Consider the following 15,847-nt stretch of genomic DNA (forward strand, 5'->3'; position numbering starts at 1 on the left):
TCATTAAGGATATTGGTGTAGTTTTGTTTGTTTGTTTATAATGTCTCTGTCTGGGTTTGTTATCACAGTAAGGCTAGCCTAATAAAATAAGCTTGGAACTGTAACCTCTTTATCTACTTTTGTAAGAAGTTGTATAAGGGGTGTCTGGGTAGCTTAGTTGGTTAAGCATCTGACTTTGGCTCAGGTAATGATCTCATGGTTTGTGGGGTTGAGCTGTGCTGACGGCTCACAGCCTGGAGCCTGCTTCAGATTGTGTCTCCCTCTCTGTCTCTCTCCTGCTCATGCCCTCTCTCTCTCTCTCTCTCAAAAATAAATAAACATTGAAAAATTGTTTTTAAAAAGTTGTATAAGATGTTTATTATTTATTTCTTAAATGTTTGAAAGATTTTACCAGTGAAGCTATCTAGGGCAGGAGTTTTCTTCTTGTGAGAGTTTAAATTATGAATTTAATTTTGTTTGTAGATAAAATACAATTCAATTTTTCATATCTTCTTGTGCTGGTTTTGGCAGTTTGTGTTTTTCAAAATGTTTTTCTATTTCATTTAGGTTGTCTGATTTATTGGCCTAAAATTGTCCATAAGATTCCCTTATTATTCTTTAATATTTGTAGGATTATAGTGATGTCTTATCTGTCTTTTTCACTTCATCAGTTTAATAAATGTCCTCCAGTTTGACTCATCTCTTCAAAGCAGAAGCTTTGGTTTCATTAATTTGTCCATTTTCTGTTTCATTTACTTTAGCTTTCATCTTTATTATTGCCATATTTAGACTTATTTTGGGTTTGTTTCCTCTTTCTTTTCTAGTTCCTGAAAGTGAAAATGTACATTATTCTTTGGGATCTTACCTTTTTTTTTTTTAAGTATTTATTTATTATTTTAGTAATCTCTATCCCCAACATGGGGCTCAAATTCACAACCCTGAGATCAAGAGTTGCATGTTCTTCTGCCTGAGCCAGCCAGGCATCACAGGACCTTACTTCTTTTCTAGTATAAGCATTTGGAGCATAAATTTCCTTCTGAGTACTGCTTTAGCTTAATCCTCAACATTTTTATATAGTTTATTTTCATTAGTCCTAGGTATTTTCTGATATTTTATGTGATTTCTTCTTTGGCCCATGAGGTATTAAAAGGTATGTTGCATAATTTTTAAATATTTGGGAACTTACCAGATATCTTTCTGTCATTGTTTCCTAATTTAATTCCATTACGGTCAGAGAACATACTATCTCTTAAAATTATTGATGCTTTTTCAGCCCCCAGCTTCTAGGTGAATTTTTCATTTGGACATGAATAGTGTATTTTCTGCTGTTGTGGGGAAGAATGAAAATTGTTCTATAGATGGTTATTAGGTCAATTTGAATGATAGTATTTTTCAAGCATTCTGTAGCTTTAGTGAATTTCATCTACTTGCTCTATCAATTACTAAGAGGAATATTGAAGACCCTAACTGTAATTGTAGATGTACCATTTTTGCCTTTGTGTTCTGTCAGCAATTCATTCATGAATTTTGAAGGTCTATTATTAGGTGTATATACATTTAGGATTGTTTTATCTTCTTTATTACAAAATTTCCCTCTTAATCTGTTAGTCTTATTTGTTTTGAGTTAATGATAATATTAATTTACCCACTCCAGCTTTTTTATGATGAGTGTTTGTGTAGTATCTTTTTCCATATTTTACCTTTATGTATCTGTATCTTTATATTTCAAAGTAGTTTTGTTGTAGACAGCATTGGTTGAAACTTGATTTTTTTTTTTTTTTATCTAGTTGGGACAATCTCTGCCTTTTAATTGGAGTGTTTAGACAATTTAAATTTAATGATTTTGAAACAATGAGCTTTACATTTATTTGTCTTTTAAATTTTCTTTATTTTTGCACCATCTCTTCTGGCTTCTTTCCCTTCTTTATCTGCATTACATTGGATTAGATGAGTATTTTTTAATGTTTCATTTTATCTCCACTACTGACTTATTAGTTATAGCTCTAAGTTGTTTTTTAGTGTTTGTTTTAAGGCTTATAGAATACATCTTTAACTTACACAGTTTAAGTCCAAATAATATTATACTGCTTCATATTTAATGTAAGAACCTTATGGCAATATACTTCCATTTCTCCCTTCTTTTTCTAAGTGCTATTGTTGTCATAAGTTTAAGCTCTGCATGTTATATCCTCTAAAATACATTATTAGCATTTTTACTTTAAAGAATCATTTTCCTTGGGGTGCCTGGGTGGCTCAGTGAAGTGTCTGACTTTGGCTCAGGTCATGATCTCATGGTTCATGAGTTTCAGCCCCATGTTGGACTCTATGCTGATGGCTCAGAACCTAGAGCCTGCTTCAGATTCTGTGTCTCCCTCTCTCTTTGCCCCTCCCCTACTTGTGCTCGCACTCTCTTTCTCTCAAAAATAAATAAATATTGAAAATTTTTTGAAGAAACTTTTTTCTTAAAAAATAAAAAAGTTTTATATTTACCCACATATGTATATTTCCAGCGATATCCATTTCTTTGTGTGGATCTGGATTACAAATTGATTTCAATTTCCTTAAGCCTGAAAGTCTTCTTTTAATATTTCTTGTAGTAAAATTCTGCCAATAATTACCTCAGATTTTATTTGTCGAAAAAAATTTTATTTCACTTTCATTTTTTAAGGATTTTTTGCTGGGTAAAGAATTCTACTTGGATTGCTTTTTTTCCCCTACTGTTTTTTAAAGATGTGCTTTGTCCTCTGGCTTTCAGTTTCTGATGAAAAATCTGAAATAATTTAAACTTTTTGTTTCTCTGTAGTAATACACCTTTTTGTTGTTGGGGGGGTTGCTCCTTTTTGTTGTTGTTTTTTTTTTTGTTTTTTTTTTTTTCAACGTTTATTTATTTTTGGGACAGAGAGAGACAGAGCATGAACGGGGGAGGAGCAGAGAGAGAGGGAGACACAGAATCGGAAACAGGCTCCAGGCTCTGAGCCATCAGCCCAGAGCCTGATGCGGGGCTCGAACTCACGGACTGCGAGATCGTGACCTGGCTGAAGTCGGACGCTTAACCGACTGCGCCACCCAGGCGCCCCTGTTATTGTTTTTTCAAAAATATTTTTATTTATAAATGGTTTTGAGCAATTTAATTATGATGTGTCTTTATGTGATTTGCTCTGTATTTACCCTGCATGAGGTTTGTTGAGCTTCTTGGATTTGTGGGTTTATATGCTTTATTATATTTAGAAAAGTTTGGGTTGTTATTTCTTCAAATGCTTTTTTCCTGCCTCCTGTCTCTCTCCTCCTTCTAGAACTCTGATTACTCATATTGTAATTAAACATATATAACATATATTACATAATTACTGTTTAATTACTGCTTTTTTGTTGTTGGTATTTTAATTAATTTAATTACTTTAATTAAATTTAATTGGAGACTTTTTTCTGTTTATACTTCAGTTTGGATGGTTTCCATTGCTCTGTCTTGATTTTTACTTTTCTTTTATAATATCTAATCTACTATTAAGACCATTTAGCAAATTTCTTATTTCAGGTATTATATTTTTCAACTCTAGAAAGTACATTTGACTTTTAAAAAATGTCTTCTTTCTTCATTGTATTTATTTTTCCTTTAAATACTTTTACAGGTTTATAGTAACTCTTTTATCATTCTAGTCTGTTAATTCCATGATTTATATAATTTCATGTTTTTTCTATTGACAGATTATTCTTTTGGTGCGAGAAACATGTTTATGCTCCTTTGCATGTCTGGAAATTTTTTATTGCATGCTGGACATTGTCAGTTATGCTTGCTGAGTACTGGCTTGTTTTCTAAGAATGCTAAACTTTGAAACTTTCATATATTAGCTAAGTTACTTGGTAATCAGCTAGATTCTTTTGAATCTTGTTTTCAAGCTTTTTTTAATGGGCTGATTTAGAGTAGATTGTACTCTGGGTATTCAATAAGGATCACACAATCTGGCTGGCAAAACTCAAACATCTCCAAGCTGTTTGTGAGCTTTGAGAAATATTCACTTTATAGCTCCCTGATCCATCTTTTGTCCAGCCTTGGAGAGTTTCACCTTATGCATGTGTCAATTGTATTCAATAGCAGTCTCAAGGGGGCTGCTATGCAGAATTCAATATCTCTTTCTTCATGAAAGAAATATCGCTTTCTCCTCTCCACTTCTCTACTCCACAAAGTCCAGTAATCTTTCCGAGCTATATTTTCTATCTCTTCAACTCAGAGGGTTAATTTCACCTTAGTATCCATTCAGTCTTTCCCTACTACTACTCCTGAAGCATTAAATTCCCAAGCATAAATTGTTCAGTCCACAGTAATGTCCTGGCACTCCTGAAGTTCCATCCATGTTAGTTTTTGGTCTTCCAAATCCAGTAGAATTGTCTCAGAAGGTGATATGAGCTTGGTACTCAGTCAACTGTGGCCATGAAAACTCCAATACCTTCACTTTGGATGGTCATTTCACCAGTGTGATTTACACACTTTAAATCTTTTTATAACCCAGGAAGTGGTTATTAGATCAGTCTCACACAAACACTCATTTCCATGTATGCATGAATACACATATAAACACATGTATACACACATGCACTCATCAAGGACAAAATTTATTATCAGGGCTGTAAATACATAACTAAAACATTAGTAACAGTGGCTAACACTTTTTGAGAATTTATTGTGAGCCAACAACAGTGAAAAAAAAACAAACCCACTTATATGCATTATCTCATGTTCCTCATATGTAGTATGAGGTTTAGAGAATTTGAGTAATTTGTACAAAATCTTACATCCAGGGGCGCCTGGGTGGCGCAGTCGGTTAAGCGTCCGACTTCAGCCAGGTCACGATCTCGCGGTCCGTGAGTTCGAGCCCCGCGTCAGGCTCTGGGCTGATGGCTCAGAGCCTGGAGCCTGTTTCCGATTCTGTGTCTCCCTCTCTCTCTGCCCCTTCCCCGTTCATGCTCTGTCTCTCTCTGTCCCCAAAATAAATAAACGTTGAAAAAAAAAATTAAAAAAAAAAAAACAAAATCTTGCATCCAGTACCAGATGAAGTCAAACTTGACTACAGGCAGCCTAACTCTAGAGGTGGAGTTGGTAAACTATGGTCTGCAAACTGACATGCATTTTTGTAAATGAAGTTCTATATCAAGACAGGCACATGCTCATTCACTTTTGTAGTGTCTATGGCTACCTTTGAGCTACAATGGCAGAGGTGAGTAGTTTCAACATAGACTGTATGATATACAAACCCCAAAATATTTATTATCTAGCCCTTTACAGAATAAGTTTGCTGACCCTTCTTCTAAAACATAAATTAATTACTCCATAATTTCAAGGCCATCTCCCTTGCTACCTTGAGGTAGCTTTTCATATCATTTTGCTGACCATGTATATTTTCTCATTCATTTTCTCTGCTTTCAAAGTATATTTTTCAGTGGACCAAAAATAACCCACCACTAAGAGGTATATACTTCACTTTAAAAATGGCTGTCTCCATCCTCTAGAATGAAAAGTTTTTAAGAGCAGATGTTTTGTCTGCTATGTTCACTACTATATGCCCATTGCCTAAGACAGAGCCTAGCATAGAGTAAGTTCTAAGATATGTTACTCTTAATGGATGATCCTTTGACTATACAAAGTTACCATCTGATTAAACTCTAAGGTAAAACTTTATCCCTCCCTTGCTAAACCTATAAAGAAAGGTGTGTTCTTTCTTTCATTTATGCTGTCTTTCCCCACTGATTCATAATGCCACCTTTAAAAATTATTATTATCATAGGCTGAATTAACCCAGTTGTCAGTTGAGGCTGGCTCACCCTTTGATATTTAAATAAAATTGTTTCCAACCCCTTAGTCAACATTCTATGAGAAGTCCAATCTCACTCCCAAATTCTCTGAATCCCCAAGGGAATATTTTCACATGATCTCTTCTTGCTTTATGAATCAGATACCAATTAACTTATGCTTTTACACACATCTCATCCTACATGGCTGGTCTCTTCTCTGCTTCACACTAGACATGAATTTCAAGACACATACAAACACATGTATACAACATCCCACCCCTCAGAAAAAGAAAACCTCACTCATGTAGCATTCTTCACTGACAGTTAAAGGGAGACAAAGGGGATTTTCATGTACCAATGAAAACAATTTAAAATTTATCTTAAAAACTCTCTGCTCTCAAAAAGTCTGCAGCCAATCTATAGCCAGGAGTTTCTCATTGACCACCTTTCTACAAGCATGGTGATTTTCTCCTCTATTCACTCTCTTTTCATCAAATTTGTCACTTTTTATTTTTTGGGCAGAGTAGTTTTTCTATCTCTTTGTTACATTATCTTTTTCCAACGTATGCCCCTAGGGTCTCATCTTTTACCCTACTGCAATATATTGATATCTTTCTCAACACAAGGATTTTTTTTCCCAAGAGAAAATGTTAAAATTAGGGTTGGTTTATTTTTCATTCCACTAAACAATAATCTATTTCTGGGCCATCTACTCTCTTCCTTTTATCTATCTTTCTATTTTTGCAACCATTGGTATCACACTTTTAATTACTATAGCTATATAGGATATGGTTTAATATCTATAAACAGCGCTAATGTACCAAACGTTTAACAACTGGTAAGGCACAAGCATGAATCAAATGAACTGAGCAATCATAACAGAGGGCTGAACACAGATCGCAGGGTATAACCATAGGGTGTATGTACAGGCTACCTTTAAGGAAAATGTTCATTATTCTTCCTTTTCAAAATTTCTAGTTTTTTTTCTCACATGATTGTTATTATCAGCTATATTGGTACTTTTATCTAATTAAAAAAAAAAACTTATCAAGAGTGCAGTTGGGATTGCACTAAACCGATAGATTAATTTAAGAAAATAAAAAACCAAAACCATAAACATTCTCCTGACATCTGAGAAAGGCAGAAGGGCTGGAGGTTGAATCAATTGCCAATGACCAATGATTTAATCAATTGTGTCTATATAATGAAGCCTCCGTAAAAACCCAAAGGATAGAGATGGGAGGGATTCTGGTTGGTGAACACATGAAGATTTGGAGAGAGTGGCATGTCTGAAGAGGGCATGGAAGCTCCACACCACTTCCTACATACCTTGCCCTATGCATCTCTTCCATCTGGCTATTCTGGAGCTATATTATTTTATAATAAACTGGTAAAATAGTAAGTAAAATGTTTCTCTAAGTTCTGTGAGCCACTCTTGCCTATTAATCAAACCCCGAAAGGGGATCATGGGAACCTCCAGTCTAAAGCCAGTAGGTGAGAAGCATGGGTGACCACCTGGACTTGCAAATGGCATCTGTGGAAGAGCAGGGGCCATCTTATAAGGCTCACCTCATAACCTGTGGGATCTGATGCTATCTCCAGGAAGATAATTTCAGAATTGAGTTAAATTGCCAGACATCTTGTCAGTGCCCCCTGAGAATTGGAGAATTGCTTGGTGTTGAAAATAAAACACACACTGGAATTGTATCGTAGATTTCCTTATAGTGATATATCCTCGCATTCCTGGATTCGTTTTTTCTTGTTTGTAGTGTTTTTATATTAAACAGTCTATTGAAAGCACTTGACATTTTAGGCTACCCTCTTCTGAGAGGCCTTAGAGTGCAGGGAATACTAATAGTCTTAACTGAGGGATTCGTTTTTGTCCAATAACACCAACACTTAACAATAGCTGAGCAGAACAATGATAGGGTCTAGGGCCAAAGATGTTCATTTAAAAATTAGCCTGGGGCACCCGGGTGGCTCAGTCCGTTAAGCATCTGACTTCGGCTCAGGTCATGATCTCAGGGTTTGTGAGTTCAAGCCCTGCATCAGGCTCTGTGCTGACAAAGCCTGGAGCCTGCTTCGGTTTCTGTGTCTCCCTCTGTCTCTATCCCTCCCCTGCTAGTGCTCTGTCTCTCTCTCTCTCTCAAAAATAAATAAACATTAAAAATTAGCCTGTAGCTTCAGACATGGCCCGGAGTAAAGGCTTTGCCAACAGGTGATGAAACGTGATAATGGTGGGATTAGACACCCCAAGAGAGATACAGGTAACAGAATGACATGGAAACAAAGAGGCTTTATATATATAAAAAAAAGCAGTAGTCAGAAGTAATGAGGTAAAAGTAAAAACAGGTAGATGGAAGTGGCAGTGAGATAGAAATAGTCATTGCACAAGCAGAGATAAGTTTAGCCATATGGGAGAGAACCTAGAGTAAAAAGCAGCAGATACTTGCTGCTGAGGGACAACAGGGTGAACAACACTCTGGCTGGATCACTGTAGTTGCAGAGATATAGAGCACCTAAGCATCTTGAATGACATTCCAGTTTTTCTGGAGGCCTGACCATATGACTGTTGAGAAACCGTTTTTGCATATGTTCCCATAAATCAACTCAAGTTAACCTACATGTTGCTTTTTTGCTGCCAGAAAAACCCGACTAATGCTATTATTTTCTTAAAATATTGCTAGATCCAATTTTCTAGTTTAAGCAATTTTTTTTCAGTATTCGTTTGGAAGATTTGGCTATACTATTTTTTATGTGTGTGTGCATGTATCTTTGTAGGTTATGTTGTCTTTTTGTTACATCCTATTTTCTTCTTTTTCTGCAAAACAGTTTTATTCATTTTTGAGGGGGGGGAGGAGCAGAGACAGGGGGATAGAGGATTTGGAGTGGATTCTACACTGACAGCAGAGAGCCTGATATGGGGCTTGAACTCACGAACAAGCCGCGAGATCATTACCTGAACTGCAGTCAATGCTTAACTGACTGAGCCCATCAGGTGCCCCCATCCTATTTCTTTCTTTAGTGCACCCTATATATTATCTGTCTTAACAGTTGTACTTTTCTGGACTTCACAAAATTACTTGAAATTTATAATTACTATTATTGCATAGTTTTCCTTTACCTTATGTTTAATGCGAGTATGTCAGATGGAGAATATATTTTTAAAAATCTATACTTTTGTGAACCTGAGTGTCAAATTCCAAACACACCCTGCAGTATATTTAAAACCCTGCAGTATATTTCTTAGAGAACTTTACTTTCTGAAGTATTCTGAATTCATTATATGGAAATGTTATGCAATTTCTCTTATACAGGTTTTTAAATTTTTGTGTCATTAAAATTTTGCAGTAGGTTCAGGAATCCAGGTGTCCATAGATGGGTTGTATTAATGGCCTCACTTAATGACTTCTTTGAATCCACAATGTTTGTCCCATAACCTTATTTTTGTAAAGTTTATTTATTTTGAGAGAGAGAGAGAGAGAGAAAGAGAGCATAAGCGGGAGAGGGGCAGAGAGAGGAGAGAAAGAATCTCAAGCAGGCTCCATGCTATCAGTGCAAAGCCCAATGCAGGGCTTGAACTCACAAACTGTGAGATCATGACTTGAGCCGAAACCAAGAGTCAGATGCTAAACCAACTGAGCCACCCAAGCGTCTCTGTCCTATAACTTTAACGTTCCTCTTACTCTGACTATGCTTGAGCATGTGACGTGCTTTTGTCAATAGGATGTTAGCCAACATGACACAAGCAGAGGCTTGAATGGTGCATGTACTTTTTTGTTGCCTTTTTGCATGACTGGGCCTGCTCACTATTCCCCTCTGCCGTGCTATGAGAACATGTCTGGCTGTTCTGCAGGGAGGATGTGACAGGCATGTAAAACAAAGCTAAGTTGTTCCAGACATCTGAGCTAGGGCGATCCTGGTTCAGCCAATTGTCACCCAGCCCTCAGGTATGTGAGAAAATCTAGAGGAGATCAGAAGATGCTTCCAGCTAAACCTATTCAATATTGACAACCTGCAGTGAACTAAATAAATGTTTATTATTTTAAGACACAAGGTTTCAATGGTTTGTTTTGAAACATTATTGTGGCAACAGATAATACAGAGATACCAACATGATAATTAATTGATGAGAGGACCTCACTGTGTATCTGAGGTACCAAGTCAGAGATAATATTCACAGATGGTAGATATTTTCATATATTGATAGCTATTTTTGTATTCTTCTGTCTCTGGAAAAACTCATTTATTACCCCAGGAGTGATAATGGTACAGAGAATATTCCCCTGTAGCATTTTAGCAGCATTTTAGACACTAGACTTGCCAAAGAAGAAATGTGACTTTGCTTATCATGTAGTCTTTTGGTACTTGAAGTGTTAAGAAGATAAATGGATTTTATGTGATCAGGATGGTAAAGATCCATTATATTCTCTGCTTCAAATTCTCATGTGGATTTAAGTTGTTGGTGAGAAGAAATAAGAATGTAATCAGGTTTGTGAATGCTTGTAGCTGTGATTTTTCCTGATAGCTAGTAGATTGTAGAATGCCTTTGAAAGAAATCTTGGAAATATAGACTGTCAGGTGAAGTCCTTACTCTTATATTAGGTAGATACAGGTTTCTACATAGAAAATAGCTTCAGCTCCAGTTAACATTTATTGATCATCTGTTATGTACTAGGCATTATAAATACAAAATCAGTGAAAATTAGCCTCTGTCCTAGAGAGATTTAGAGTTCAGAAAAGAGACGAAGAAATCATGACAGAGAAATAAATACTATGATAAGTACAATGATGAGCCACACACACAAATGTGGTTGAGGAGTGTCAGGTGGTGGTTGGGGGGCTACGTTTGTCCAAGAAATTTAAAGGATAAGTAGATGTAGAGAAGTAAAAGAAGGCCTTAGGTGGGAAAGGATTCCAGCAAGGAGCAAAGTATGAGCAATGATTTGGAGTGTGGAATAACATCAATTATACAGGAAACCACAGAACATAATGTGAGACCAGAAGTTACACATATATAACTAAAATATGTATGTATGCCAAAGTATAATCAAAGACTTGTTAGGTATTTGCTTATGTTATCAAATATGCAATTCTTTTTGGTAATAGAGATTTTTGTTTTATTTTACATATTGGAAAAGTAGTCTTTGTGCTTTTTAGTACCTTCTGCATATCTGTAAATTCCACATGCACAGAGAACACATTTATTTTACTCTTCTGCATCTCAGCACCCAGTACAGTGCCTAACATTTCATATGAATTCAATACATATTTGTTGAGCAAATTACTGAATTCTTGAACTTGTCAGCCTCTGCCAAAATCCAATAGAAACTTATTTTTTAAATTAGTCTTTTAAGTTTACTTATAGGCTAATTTACTTGAATAATTTGTCTTTCTCAAATTGTCTTCAATCAAAGGTTAATCTTCTGTTTTATAATTCTCCCTATTTGGGGATTAAAAAAATATGCAACTGTCAGTGTTGTTTTTCTCCCTATACATTCATCTATGTATTCATCCAACATATGATTATTTAATACTTGATTATGTGTCAGCACTGTGCTACACCCCAGGGGTGGAGTAGTAACAAGTCAGACCTGGTCTGGGCCTCAGTGGAACTTATTTTCCAGTGAGGAAAACAAACCAATATTGGATAACTAATTTACAAGCACATAGGGTGTTATATACGGAATTGAATAGTTTTACAAGAGTGTGTAACATCGTCTTTTATCCTCTATTCAATATTGATTATCATATGATTATTATATAACAGGTTTACTTTATCATGCTTTTAGTTTGTGTTCTCTACTTTCTGTTTTACTATACCACAGTTATAATTAATGTGTGGCACATAGAAAATGCACTGTAAACGTTACTTGATTGAATAAATGAAAGAATAAATTCATTTTATCAGAGTCCTGATCCATAGTTTATTGGCATAATTTCTGGATAAAATGGGGTCATTAGTCAAGTCTATTTGGTTATCTGGTTTTAGTCAACAAATATTCATTGAAAGCTCATATAAGTTATGTGGCAGATGTGGGAAATCCAAAGAAGAATAAAAAGTTTCCTGTCCTTACAGAAACTGCAATTCAGGCACACAAGATAACAGTATATGAGAAGCTAAACATTTAGCACAAGAAAACATATGAATCATACATCTTCTAGACAAATTACTATGCTAGGTAACATGAAGAATGAAAGAAAAGTGTATAGCCATGATTTCATGTTGCTTATAATTTAGCTGAGGAGACAAGATAAATATATTTAAAATGAAAATAACACCAAACGATAAATGGTACATTCTGGTACTCAAGACAGTAAGAATCTCAGAACTTCAGTACATGGAAATCTTTCAAAGGTTTGACATCTTTTCTCATTCAAGCAAATATTAGAACAGTTACTCCAAAGTGAGGTGTGTATACTTCAGGGAGCACCAGGCAATCCACTGTAGTGTGGGAAGAAAATATTAAAACTTCTATTTATTTAAAAATAATTTAAAAGGAAATCAGTCCTTACTAACATTTAATAAAAAGGATTGACAATGGGCCATCATAGTCAGTAGCCCATGGATGTCTGGTGTTAGGATTTAACATGGTGTCACATGGAAGCAAAGGAGTGGGAATTGCATTCCCCAGAACAAAGTGGCACCTCTTCCCATTTCTTCATCATGAGTTATTGTGGGTTATCTGGGCTGCTTTAAGTTTTTACTAGACTAGCCTTCAGGAAATGGACAAGTGACTTAAAAAGTCCTCCAAAGAAATAGCAGATAAAATTAATAATACAAGCACAATTGGACTAAAAAGAAAATCTTAGCGGTGATGCTTCTCTTTGTGAACATGCTTTTTGGCAACTACATTATTAAACAAGATCTAATCAGATATAACAAAAAGTCACCTGTCCTCATGTTCAAATTTATGATGAAACTATTCCAAGTTTTTTTCCAAGGGTTTTTGTGTGTGTTATTATTGTTAATGAATAACCTCATTTGCATATATTGTGCCTTGAGAAATTAGCAAGACTTTAAAAGACTAAGCATCCCGGGGCGCCTGTGTGGCTCAGTCAGTTAAGCACTAGACTCTTGATTTCAGCTCAAGGCATGATCCCTCAGTTCTTGAGACTGAGCCCTGCGTCAGACTCTGAGCTGACAGCATGGAGCCTGCTTGGGATTCTCTCTGCCCTTCCCCTGCTCGTGAGCACTCTCTCTGTCTCCCAAGATAAATAAATGGAAACATTAAAAAACATTTTTTAAAAAGCAATTAAGGATCCAAAACATAAGGACAGTCTTTTGCAATTTTTCAGAAGTTTTCAAAGGTAAGAGTTACTCAATCTGGCATTTAGTGAAATTTCACTAGTTTAATAACAAATGTTTAGAAGTTTACTTATAAAAAAAGACCACTTGGACTTTCCAGGGGTCCATACAACATTGTTCTGTGTTCCCATCATAACTTAAAGGGAAACTTTCCTGATGTCCAGAGCCCTCAATGTCATGCAAATGGAGGAGGAGGATGTCCTCAAAATCCTTGCAGCAGGAACCCACTTAGCTGGCACCAACCTTGACTTCCAAATGGAACAGTACATACATCTACAAAAGGAAAATTGATGGCCTCTACATCATAAATCTGAAGAGAACCTGGGAGAAGCTTCTGCTGGCAGCTGATGCCATTGTTGCCATGGAAAACCTGGCTCATGTCAGTGTCATATCACCCAGGAATACTGGTCAGCAAGCTGTGCTGAAGTTTGCTACTGCTACCAGAGCCACTTGGACTGCTGGCCATTTCACCTCTGGAACCTTCACTAACCAAATCCAGGCAGCCTTCTGGGAGCTGAGACTTTTGGTGGTTATTGATCCCAGGTGGTTACTTGACCACCAGCCTCTCACAGAGACATCTTATGTTAATCTGCCTACCATTGTTCTGTGTAACACAGACTGTCCTCTGTGCTATGTGGACATTGCCATCCCTTGCAACAACAAGGGAGCTCACTCAGTGGGTCTGATGTGGTGGATGCAGACCCAGGAAGTTCTGCACAAGTGTGGCACCATTTCCTGTGAACACCCATGGGAGGTCATGCTTTATCTCTACTTTTTTTTTTGTCCTTATAATGTTTTAATTACACAAGTAACATATACTCATCTAGAAAAATGGAAAATACAGGTTTTATAATAATTATAAATTACACACCCTCCCATTACCCAGATACACTTACTATTGGCATTTCCATATATATATTATATATATTTATTATATACATTTCCATATATATATTACATACATTATATATGGAAATGTATATAATAAATATATGCATTATATATACATTATATATACATTATATATATACATTATACATACATTATATATAAAATTATATAATTATATAAATATTAATATATTAATAAATATATACATTATATATACATTATATATAAATTATATATATATAATATATATGGAAATGTATATAATAAATATATATATGTTTTGTTTAATAAATGTGAATTTCTCCTATTATTTGCAAGTATTTGTATTTGAAAGTAAGCTGGAATCCATTCTTGGTTAATTCTAAATTATTTTAATATAATTTATTGTCAACTTGGCTAACATGCTGTGTGTAAAGTGTGCTCTTGGTTTTTGGGATAGATTCCCGTGGTTCATCACTTACATACAATACCCAATGCCTGATCTCTACTTCTACAGAGATTCTGAAGATATTGAAAGGAAAGAGTGGGCTGCTGCTGAAAAGGCTGTGACCAAGGAAGAATTTCAGGGTGAATGGACTGTTGTAGCTCCTGAGTTCATCGCTACTCAGCCTGAAGTTGCAGACTGGTGTGAAGGCATGCAGGTGTCCTCTGTGCCTGTTAGCAGCTCCTACCAAAGACGAGAGCACTCAGCCTGCCACTGAAGACTGGTCTGCAGCTCCCACTGCTCAGGCCACTGGATAGGTAGGAACAACCACTGAATGGTCTTACGCTGCTCTTCCACAAAGGCAAACAAAATGGAAATAAGGTTGACAGAAAATAAAGAATTTCTAAAAATAAAAAATAAAAAAGAGAGAGAGGCCAATTGGAAAACTGTTTTTCCTTCCAGAGTGAATAAGACTGAAATAATTCATGAAGTAATAAGCCACAAAATTATATTCATTACTTTATCACTAGTGCTGGAAGTTACGTAGAAAACTGCTGAAGACTTTGAGAAACAGCTAAGACAAATTATGTAGCATTAGAATTTATGTAGTGATAGAATTGGATGGATATATTGGCATTTCTACTGTGTCTCAATCTATTTGCTAGATTGTATTTCAAAAAGGAGATTCAAAATTGATCACAATTTTGTGCCTTTAAAGGAAGAATTTACTATATACCTGAACACTGTATGTTAATTAACTGGAATTTAAATAAAAACTTTAAAGAGAAGAAGAATTTACTGAAAAAGATAAATTCTCAGCAAAGAGAGAATCCTTACTGACTTTCTTTTAAAAATGTTTATGGGAAATATATATTATGATGGAACTGAAGCTTTGATGCTTTGCCTGCAGCTGAAAATTCAAAAATATTCTAGGTAATATTTTTATATGGGAAATCTCTTAACTGCATCATTGACAGGAAAGCTTTTCATCAGAAGTGCATCAACACTGTTTTTAATTTCATAAAAACATGACCCTTTAAAATATTGTCAAGTATTTACATGACTTTGTAATGAAATGGAGAATAACAATGATAATATTTGCCACCATAGAGAATTTTACTGGTTACTTCATTGAAAATTACTTAAAACTGCTGTTGAATTTAGAGACAAATTGGGTATTTTATTTACAAAAAGGTGTTTAAAGTTTTCTGATTTTTTCACTGATGACAAAAGACTTATCAATAAAGTGCTACTTAGCAAATATTTAAAAACAAGTTGCTTATCCTTTAGGTATCATTAAAGCAAAGAAAACTTTTTTCACAGTAAATGAGAAAGTATCTGTCTTTCTCTGTATGACTTATTTTACTTAGCATAACACTCTCTGGTTCCATCCACGTTGCTGCAAAAAGCCATATTTCATTCTTTCTCATTGCCACATAGTATTCCATTGTGTACAT

The 15,847-nt window shown here is 35.4% G+C and overlaps 1 pseudogene; it reads left to right on the top strand.

The window, feature by feature from the left end:
* Positions 1-13,231: 13,231 nt before the first annotated feature.
* LOC121038010 (40S ribosomal protein SA-like) lies at positions 13,232-14,770 on the top strand (annotated as a pseudogene).
* Positions 14,771-15,847: the final 1,077 nt, after the last annotated feature.

Source organism: Herpailurus yagouaroundi, unplaced genomic scaffold, assembly GCF_014898765.1.
Source record: "Herpailurus yagouaroundi ecotype Mexico unplaced genomic scaffold, PumYag 165, whole genome shotgun sequence".
In the NCBI taxonomy this organism is placed as follows: domain Eukaryota; kingdom Metazoa; phylum Chordata; class Mammalia; order Carnivora; family Felidae; genus Herpailurus; species Herpailurus yagouaroundi.